At 32.8% G+C, this 8,282-nt stretch overlaps 1 non-coding gene across 1 annotated transcript; it reads left to right on the forward strand.

Moving 5' to 3' along the window:
• Positions 1-1,147: 1,147 nt before the first annotated feature.
• Trnat-ugu (transfer RNA threonine (anticodon UGU)) lies at positions 1,148-1,219 on the forward strand. The gene has a single exon. It is a non-coding gene; the product is annotated as a tRNA-Thr (tRNA).
• Positions 1,220-8,282: the final 7,063 nt, after the last annotated feature.

Consider the following 8,282-nt stretch of genomic DNA (forward strand, 5'->3'; position numbering starts at 1 on the left):
AGCTAGCATTTGTTGCCCTTAATGCAGAGAAACTAAAGCAGATACCTTAAAGCAACTGAGGCCAATAGGAAAAGGGGACCAGGAACTAGAGAAAAGGTTAGATTAAAAAGAATTAACCTAGAAGGTAACACCCACGCACAGGAAATCAATGTGAGTCAATGCCCTGTATAGCTATCCTTATCTCAACCAGCAAAACCCCTTGTTCCTTCCTATTATTGCTTATACTCTCTCTACAACAAAATTAGAGATAAGGGCAAAATAGTTTCTGCTGGGTATTGAGGGGGGGAGCGGGAGGGGGTGGAGTGGGTGGTAAGGGAGGGGGTGGGGGCAGGGGGGAGAAATGAACCAAGCCTTGTATGCACATATGAATAATAAAAGAAAAATGAAAAAAAAAAAAAAAAGAAACCAGTGTGACACACTTATCACCTTCAGGGTTTGTTCTGCAGAACATTTTAAAAGGCTGAAAAGACTTCAAGAAAAATAAAACCAAGGGACTAATTTCAAATTTAGGGCCATTTAACATTTTCTAGAACTAACTTATTAATTTGCAAAATGGAAAATGAGAACAAAAAGTTTCAAAGCAAAAACATGCTAGTTCAGAACCAAGAGTAGCACTTTAGAAATGTTTGTTTATTCCTAAGCTGTGTAGTTTTTATGTTTTAATAAAATGATAATTTACTCCTAAAAATGAGTGAAGAAGAATCATAATCATAAAATATTAATGGTGTCCATATACAATCAGAAATACGATCCTGAATAATGATGTGTCCATGTAGGTTCACTCCTTGTAGCAAACATAGCTCTGTGGTGAGGGATGTTGATAATGAGAGAAGCTAAGCAAGTTGGAGCAGCAGTAAGGGCTATACTTTCTTCTTAAAATTGCTGTGTCCTAGAACTGCTCTTAAAAATGAAGTCTGAAAAATAGTTTTAAAATATTTAAAGACTCCTCTGGAACCTGTAGAAACAATGGAGCCCTTTTGCCACATTTATTTTAACTCCAGATTTATTTCAGCCTGGGCACCAGTGGCTAACGCCTGTAATTCCAGCTATCTGAGAGGCTGAGATCCAGAGGATCATAGTTTGAGGCCAATCCAGGTAAATAGTTTGAGAGACCCTATCTCCAAAATAACCAGAGCAAAAAGGAATAGAGGTATGGCTCAAGTGGTAGAGCACCTGCTTTGTAAGCATGAAGCCCTGAGTTCAAGCCTCAGTTCCACCAAAAAAAAAAAAAAAGAGAAAAGGAAAGGAAGAAAATAATTCATGTTAAGTTTCTGACCTCCAGAATTATGTGAGAATAAATTTGAGACTTATGTCTCTAAATCATTTTGTGAAAATGGTAATAAATTTAAGTTCAGTGCATTGTATTTTTAGCTACCATGCTTTATTATATGAATGTTGAGATTCAAAAATGTATGAAAGACTTTGTGTGCAGGAAAATATAGCATATAACATAAAATACACATTTGTCCTTAGAATATTAGGCAAATGCATATGAGTGATAACACCAGTTTTTTTAAAATGAGAAACAAAACTCTAGATTTTATTTTAAAACCTAACTGACATTTTGCTAAGGTTTTTTGCATCTTCATATTTAAAACTAAAATAGTTATTGAACATTGATGATATATTTAACATTGATGAGTTATTGAACATTGATGATTAGGTTTTAATTCATGTGAAGAAAGCAGGCTCTGTTGCTTGCCAATGGTTTCTAAAGCGTCTTACAGCGTCCACCACAATGGATGTAACTCATTTTGAAAGCCTTCTACTTCACGCCTATGGAAGAAAATGATAGCACAATGTCACGTGGTATGTGCCATTCAGTGGGCAGCTTCCTCATAATCTATTGACCACAGTGAGTATCTGAGAAAAACAAGTCTGCTCAGAAGATTTAATACTCAACTGTAAACATGCATTGAAATTTCCACGATAGACTCTTTATCTACCATGACTGTGACATTAAAAATTAGAACATTTCTGAGTACAGTGATAGGGATTTTCTGGAAAGTGTTATTAAGATGCATTCTTTTATTCATTGAAATTTATTTTTATATACTTATTGGAAGGTAAGTAAGCAAGTTTAAAAATATGAGGGTTTTAATTCTACTAACTTCTTTTTATAGTGATATTAATTTCCTCTATTTAATGGTCCCTTGGGTGATTTAACCAAGTTCTCCAGGTCTAACAACTTCATAATGTCCTTTTCTTAGATATACCTCAAGTGCATCTGATGAAAATTTTCTTTGCATATTAACTTATTTGAAATTTCCTGGTCTTTCCAAGAAATTATATATATATATGTATTGTTTTCTAGGCATAGTGTATATTTTATATATATATATATATACTATATATACTATATATAGTATATATATACTTCACACATATATTTATATATGTTTGATGTTCTCCACCCTTATTAGACTATCATAAATATTTTCAGGAACTTTTAGCCTTATATATTTGAACACTTTGGGACATTCCACTTTTTTCAGTTTGTAACAAATTTCAGAAAGCTGCTTTAGATTAGTCCTACTCTTACATCATCCTGCACAAGCTGAGGGAAGGGTTTATTCTGTTCCTTCTGATCTAACATTCTAAGACAAAGTTGCCAGGCATAATACTTCATATTTTTATTTGACATATAAAATTAGCAGTAAGTATTACAGATAATACATAGTACAAAGCTATCATCTTCCTACAAATAAATGACTAATTAAAGGAGAGGTAGTTGACTTAAATTTGACTTTGAATATGTGTAAATAGTTTGATAAGATAGTGGACCCTAAAGAAAATTTAAGGATGACTAAAGAAAACAACTAAATGTAGTGAATTCCCATAAATATATATGGCCTCATTCATAAGTGCAACAAAAATGGTCTATAAATCAATTAACGAAGAGAGTATATTAAAATCATATAAAGTATTTAAAAATATATTCAAACTGTTCATTCCCCATACCTCATGGCACAAACCAAATTTCAGAGGGATGGAATTCATTGATATATTGTATGATGAAGCTCTAAGTAAAATACAATGCATATTTATCAAGTGGGTATCTGGATCTTGAAAGAAGTGAATGAAATTTTTTTAAGTGAAAATACCAACTATTGCCAAATTTTTAAAATATGAGCGGGAGGGATTTAGGAGTTCTGAAGATGACATACTGAAGGTCTGGAAGGCTTTTAGTGGTCAAGGTTCCAATATAATGTTTTTGTTCTACATGGGAGAGTCCCAAAAATTGTAAACATGAGCTGCTGAACCTATGAAAAGAGTGTGATAGGGAGTTGAGTATGATCAAGTACATTATATGCATATGTAGAACTATCACAATGAAATCCTTTTGTAAACTAATATATACTAATAAAAGTAAGATAAATCTAAGAGTATGGATGATTTTACAACAGAGCGGTCAATGATTGCACTAAGTATCTTTTAAAATGTGCACGGGTCTGTGATTTAACAATTATTGTGGTTTAGAAAATTCTTGTATATGTGAATAAGGTTAAGAAACAAAAAAATGTAAAAATGTCCATACCAGCATCACTCATATTGGAAAAAATAGGAGATGGCATAGACACCTCTCAACAGGGGTGTGAGTAAATAAACTGGTTTGTTCAGAAAATCAAATCACAGGCATCAAAATTCATGCATTGTAGCTACTTATGCCAACACAAATATTACATATGATGTGGCTAGGGATTGAATCCAGGACTCAAACATGCTAAGTATATGCTCTACCACTGAGCTGTACCTCCAGTTCTCAGTTATATTTTTATATCAAGAAATGATATTTCAATTCATGATATGATTACTCTTGGGATGATTATAAGGGTATGCCAGCAAGAGGGTATATATTATGAACACTAACAATACTTGTAACATTTTATTTTTTCCTGAAGCTTAGCTACTCCCATCCTAGATTCCAAATTAAACTCCACAAGAATCCATGAATCAATTCTATGTTAGTCTGAAATTCATTCTCAGTCATTATTGAACTATGATTTCTTTCAAATTTTAATAGAAGCTCATGAAAAGGTTGCGAAGCCCCAAACAAACAGGTACCTACTTAGCCCAACCTTGCTTTCTATCACTCTCTCCTTGCTCAAATAGGTCTTAACATGTAAGTCTCTTACTTGTTCCTCAAATGTACCAAAGAATTTCCTAATGAAGTGATTACACTTGATGTTTTCTCTGCCTGGAAACATCTAGTTTCCAATATCTGCACAATTGCCACCTCACCTCCTTCAGTTATTCACTCATGTTATCAGAGAAATTTTCTTCTCTCAAAGGGTCATCCCTACCACCATCTCCTTCATAGGATTAATTATGATCTTCTAATATATAACACAAGTTACTGATTGGTTTATTGTCCGTCTCAGCCATTAAGGATGAAAGCATGACAGTTTTGTCCATTCTTCTTACCATTATAATGCATCTCAGGTACAGATAATATGTTTTAAAGGAATTAAAGGCTTCTGAGTTAAATTTTTCATGCCTGCTATGTAGATGAATATTGTAGAAAAAGGTAGACTTTTGTCATTAATTCTGCTCTTGTCTCCTTGACAACGTGAGTAGGGATTTGTGCCTGGGCTCATTGGTCACTGCCAGGAACCCAGTTTCCCAAGGTGTATCATGCAGTTCCAACAACGTAGTGTTTAATCTGTTAGAGTTCTTCCAATAACCCTTGGACCCTGCATTACTGTCTTTCATGAACTTAATTTTGAGGTTTTAAAAGACATTTACTCTCATTTGACATTACACATTTTCCTTTATTCCCATTAAATGCATTGAATTTAATTTGTTTGAGACAATTTCCTATACTGATTTTTGGCAGTATAACAAAAGTTTTATAATTGTTTCCAAGTGCATGAATGTTACTGTTATCTTCTTGCACTGTGGAAAAAAAACATTGAAGGGTAAAAATCCTCAAATAATTTTCTTTTTACTTTATAGCTATATTTAGAATGAGGTTATTATATTCTTATCCTTCAAAAAATACATTTTCTTCATTTCATTAGACAATAGATTAGAATTTGTGTTACCAGAAGATACTGCTCTTGAAAATCATGTACACTACACTGTCTATTACCTTTGTGCACAGGAAAACATAATTTCATGTCAGGGGTCAGGGAGAAAAGTGTCAGAATGAACCAGAATTTGATCTTGTTAGCTCAGCTTAGATGATGACCCATGTAAAATTGTTCTCAGTATCTAAACTATGCTGTATTAGACAATACAAAATAAAATTGTACTCAAATATAGAAGGTGAAAAACCTAATTATGTGTGTCAATTAAACATTATTCTGCACATATAAATACTGAAGTATAACAACTGCCAATATTTAAGAAATGCTATACAGAATAACTGGATTTTACAGGAAAATCTGTATTTACAAGCAAATGATGTGAAAGCATGTGTTTCTCTTTTTTTTGGAAATGTAAGCACTTATTTCTATACAACAAAAATAAAGAATATAAGAATTAAGGTAAGTATCTAAAGTCAAATACAGGCTTTGTTCATTACTTTCATGCAACAATAGATCTCTTAACAACAACAGAACATTTGAAATCATCATGGGAATGTCCTGATTTTGTTTCAAGAGTATTAATTATTTGTGTAGGAGGAGGAAAAACTAAGGCATGATGATTTGTTTCCTCTTCCAATCAATTGATAATCCAGAGTTCACATCATTTGATTATAGGTTATAACAAATGTGGATTATTTTATCTCCTTTCATTATTTGTTCAAACCTACCATGAATTTTTTAGTCATTTACTTCAAAGGAAATGATCTCTACCTATTTTAGTTTGAATTATTTTCTAAATTCTTTCAATGCTTTAAAATATCTAATGTGCAATTCTGACAGGAAAATGTACCTTATTGTAAGAGATAAAAAATTAAGTGTTATGATAAAAATTATTTCAAGACAGTTTAATCATACAATCAAATTATATTCTGAAATAGAAGGTAGAATGTCTAACATTGTATCCCCAATTCTCTTCAGTATGGTGTCAGGGGAGGTAAACAATTTGAGGCCTGTGTTGAAAATGACATAAGTAAGTCATAAGAAGTGTAGAGCAGAAGTTGGGATTCTACTTCAGTGAAAAGGAGAGCCCAGCAAAAGGCTAAATTAGCAGAGTTAGTGGGAAATGTAAATTAATAAACTGTATTAATATTAATTAAATTAATGTTACATTGTAACATTAATTAATTAATTAATTAATTAATTAAATTATTGATTAATAAATTAATGTTCTGTCAAAAACAATATTGTAATTTTTTTGTTTTGTTTTGCTTTTTAGAGACATGGTTTACCTATGTAGCTCAGGTTGGCCTTGAACTCATTCTCTTCCTGCCTTATTGTCCTAAGGGCTAACATTAGAAGTGTCCACTACCACATACAGCTCTCACTGGGTATTTTTAATATTTATGAAGATAGATTTGTATATATGCCCATGAACACTCAGAGGCTTTCATATTGTCTATCTTCAGTCAAATCACGACTGAAATAGATAACCAAAAGTGAGAGATTCACACATTCCTTAAAATCTGTTGATTCCAACCACATGTGTATCTAGTTGGCTTAGTGTTCAGAGAAGCACAGTCTGAAGAAAAAGGGTGTACAGAATCTCTGTCCACAGACTTCGTTTTCTGGTGAAAGGTCTGTTAGTATTAAGAAACTAGATAAAACTAACTCAGTGATATTTGAGAATTCTTCACATTATAGTGAAGTATTTTATGAAAAAAATAGTACATCTTTTCTCCCATAAAATGAAGATTTGTGGTTTAATAGCAATGCTAATAATTTGTGCTAGTGAAGAGGCAGAGAAATGAGACACTTCCATAAGCTTCTGACAGAGCATAAATTGTTTTTTAAATACTTTCTGCAGTGAAATTTTCCAAAAATATCATAAGCTTCATTTTACTTTTTTCTATGACTATATTAATGTATAGGATTCCATAATAAAACAGAAAAATAATAATAAATATTATTGAGCCAAGTAACTCATAGACAACTTGCATTCATTTGAGCCCAATTACCATTATTGGGCGCAAGTACTACACTCATTGCCGTCGCCTAGAAACACAGTTAAAATTCTACAAGGACAGAAAGAGGAGTCCTTAAAAATCAAAGCACTGGGGCAACTCTTCTCTATGGACCATTCGACAACAAGAAGTGCCTGCTTCACAACCCAAACGTCCTCCATTGTGTATTGAAATTGATGATCCAAGACCTTTTACTTATCTGAAGGGATAAGTAAGCAGATGTAAGTACTTTAACTTATCTTTTTTATTTTTTGATCCTAAGAAGCATGGCTGCACAGCATCTCAAAAAATTCAGTTTCTTTAAGGGCACTGTGGATTTATAATGAGAAATGAAACAGAAAAAAATGATGAAATAATTTTAGTCTCTGAGATCCACACTGGGAAAAGATTTTTTTTTTGCTTTCATCATAATAAAAACATAATAAAGACAGTTCATCTCTACTAATACATGGAAAAAAGAGGGCAACAAAAGTGAGGACAAAGAAGTTAAGAGTGATAAGTGAGATCAAAGGAATTATTAATTATAAGCCTGAATAAAAGAAAATTTAAGCCTCCATTCTCATACTATGTGTAATCAGAATAACTGACAACAGTCAGAGATGCAGTACAGTAGCAACACATTTGCGTAGCTTGTCCAAGGCCCTGTTTTCAATCTTCAGAACAGCAAAAACAAAATAAAAAACCCTGAAAAGTATGTGTGGACACTTGGGATAGAAGTGGATAATTCATTTTTAAAAAGGTGAATTGATAACATTATCTATTGATGGGTGTTTAGGGATAGAGGAGTGTTTGTATGGGGGGAGGAGGTTTATGGTGAGGCTATTGATAACCAAAGAAATTTCTTCTACAGTATAACATTCAGGTGATCATTGCAGAGAGTTACCAGCTTTCTAACATTTTACCTGAGAGAACTGAAAGGTAATCTTAAAAAAAAAAAGACACTCCCAAATTAAATATCTAGTTCACTTTTGAGTTGGCATTTGGGGATAAAACTAATGATAGTAAATCAATTGGAGAGTTAGATTTGGTTTTCGTTTGGTCTTTGGTTCATTGGATTTACAATAACACATGGTGAATCCAATTAAAGTATTCTTTCTTTTTTTTATGGTGCTGAAGTTTGAACTCAGGGCCTCATGCTTGCAAGGCAGGTAAGCTACCACTTGAGCGACTCTACCTGCACATCATCATATTTACTACCCATTATAAAACTGGCTGAAGTTGAAGTGTACTT

The sequence above is a fragment of the Castor canadensis genome, chromosome 5, assembly GCF_047511655.1.
Source record: "Castor canadensis chromosome 5, mCasCan1.hap1v2, whole genome shotgun sequence".
Lineage (NCBI taxonomy): Eukaryota > Metazoa > Chordata > Mammalia > Rodentia > Castoridae > Castor > Castor canadensis.